The following is a 2,500-nucleotide window of genomic DNA, read 5'->3' as shown; positions in this document are numbered from 1 at the left end:
GGCAGCGTGGGTATGGCAAGCTTTATGGTCGATAACACGAAATGTCCACCTGTTATGAGCGATCCTACTTCCCCCCTATCCTGTCCCCTATCCTTCTCCCTATTCCATACTCTCTCTCTCTCTCTCTCTCTCTCCCCCCCTTTTCCCAGGTAAATTCTGCCTCGTCGCCCCCCCCCCCCCTTACCTCCCTCCCCTGACCCCGCCCACGCCCGCCTACTACCCTATCTTCCCTTACCTCCTCCCTTCCCCTCCTATTCCCACACCCACTTACGTCCACCTATGACCCTATCCACCCCTCCCTACTTCACTACCCCCTTTCCCTTCTCCCCTCCTCCCCCTCCCCTCCTCGTCCTGCCCTGCCCTATCCCATCCTCTCCCCTCCTCCTCCCTCCCCCTACCCTATCCCCTCCTCCTTCCTCCCCGTTCGCACCTCTCCCCTCCTCCTCCCTCCCCCTACCCTCTCCCTCTCCTCCCTCCCTACCCTCTCCCCTCCTCCCCCTCCCCCTACCCTCTCCCCTGCCTCCCCCTCCCCCTACCCTCTCCCCTCCTCCTCCCTCCCCCTACCCTCTCCCCTCTCCCCTCCCTTCTACCCTCTCCCTTTCCCCCTCCCCTCCCTCCCCCTACCCTTTCCCCTCCCCTCCTCCCCCTACCCTTTCCCCTCCCCATACCCTCTCCGCTCCTCCTCCCTCCCCCTCCCTCCTACCCCCTTTCCCCTCCCCTCCCCTCCCCTACCCCCCTTACCCCTATTCCACGCCCATCTACGACACGTCCAAAGTTCCATCGCGTTTTGAGAAGCGGCCGTTGCAATATTGGCCTTATGGGCTGGCGGTTAGGCGTCGCTCGGCCGGTTGAGCCGTTAGGGAAGGGAGGGGAGAAAAGGGGAGATAGGGAAGGAAGAGAGAAGAGGGGAGATAGGGAAAGGAAGAGGAGAGGAGAGGGAGATCTGGAAGGGAAGGAAGAGAGGATGGGAGGAGGAAGAGGGATATGGAAGGAAGGGAGAAGAGAGGGGAGAGGATGATAGGAAGGAAGGGAGAAGAGGGAGATAGGGAAGGAAGGGAGGAAGAGGGATGGGAGGAGAAAGAGGAGATAGGGAAGGAAAGAGAAGAGGAGGTGAGGAAGGAGGGAGGGATGATAGGGAAGGAAGGGAGGGAAGGGAGATAGGAAGGAAGGGGAGAAGGAAGGAGATAGGGAAGGAAGGGGAAGAGGAGATCGGGAAGGAAGGGAGAAGAGGATGATAGGGAAGGAAGGGAGAAGGAAGGGAGAAGAGGGGAGGGAGGAAGAGATGATAGGGAAGGAAGGAGAGAAGAGGAAGGGAGGGAGGAGGGATGATAGAGGAAGGAAGGGAGAAAGAGGGAAGGAGGGAGGGAGGAGGAGAGGGATGATAGGGAAGGAAGGGAGAAGAGAGGGAGGGGAAGGGAGGAGAGGGAAGATGGGGAAGGGAAGGGAGGGGAGAAGAAGGGAGATCGGGAAGGAAGGGGAGATAGGGAAGGGAGGGAAGAGGGGAGAGAGGAAAGGGAGAAGAGGAGAGAAAAATTTAAATTGGGAAGGGATATAGGGTAGGGGGAGAGAGGGAAGGAAAAGGGATAAGAGGGGAAGGGAGTAGGGAGGGAGTTTAATGAAGATAGGAAAGAAAAGAAGGAGGATGGAAGGATAGAAGAATTGAAGAGCCGATGAAGGAAAAGAAGAGAGGGACAGGATAGAACAGGATAAATGAAAGGGGACAGGGAAAATGTAAAACAAAAGGGGAAAATCAGAGAGAACATGGGACGAAGAGGGAAAAGGAAAAAGAGGAAATAAAGGGGAGAGAAGAAGAGGGGAAATAAATGGGCTAGAAGGAGAGAAAAAGAGAAAAATGGAAGAAAGCAGAAGAGGGGAGAAGGAAAGAAAACAAACAAAAGAGGAGACGGAGTAAGAGAAAGAGAGCGGAACAAGAAAGGAAAAATAAAGACGAAGGGAAAGAAAAGAAAACAAACCAAGAGAGGAGAGGAGGGGGACCAAACAGAACAATGTTCAAGGGAGACAGAAAATGAGACGAAAAAAAGCGAGAGATAGATCAAATCAAGATAAACGAAAGGGGGAAACAGAGAGAAAGAGATCAAACCAAGAGAGAAAGAGAGAGAGAGAGAGAGATCAAACCAAGAGAGAGAAAGAGAAAGAGATCAAACCAAGAGAGAGAGAGAGAGAGAGAGAGAGAGGAGAGAGAAAGAGATCAAACCAAGAGAGAGAAAGAGATCAAACCAAGTGAGAATGAGAGAGAGAGAGAGAGAGGAGAGAGAAAGAGATCAAACCAAGAGAGAGAAGAGAGAAAGAAATTAAACCAAGAGAGAGAGAGAGTGATAGAACAAGGAGAGAGAAAGAGATCAAACCAAGAGAGAGAAGAGAGAAAGAAATTAAACCAAGAGAGAGAGAGAGTGATAGAACAAGGAGAGAGAAAGAGATCAAACCAAGAGAGAGAGAAATCAAACTAAGTGAGAACGAGAGAGAGAACGAGAGAGGAGAG

At 52.7% G+C, this 2,500-nt stretch overlaps 1 protein-coding gene across 3 annotated transcripts in view; it reads left to right on the top strand.

Annotated features, from left to right (window-relative positions):
- The window catches only part of LOC113822084 (uncharacterized), a 177,442-nt gene that overhangs the window by 132,342 nt on the left and 42,600 nt on the right, over positions 1 to 2,500 (top strand). The window lies entirely within an intron of this gene.

This window comes from Penaeus vannamei, chromosome 4, assembly GCF_042767895.1.
Source record: "Penaeus vannamei isolate JL-2024 chromosome 4, ASM4276789v1, whole genome shotgun sequence".
NCBI classification, from domain to species: domain Eukaryota; kingdom Metazoa; phylum Arthropoda; class Malacostraca; order Decapoda; family Penaeidae; genus Penaeus; species Penaeus vannamei.
The sequence above is the reverse complement of the archived record's forward strand: the minus strand, read 5'-3'. Positions and strand labels throughout refer to the sequence as shown.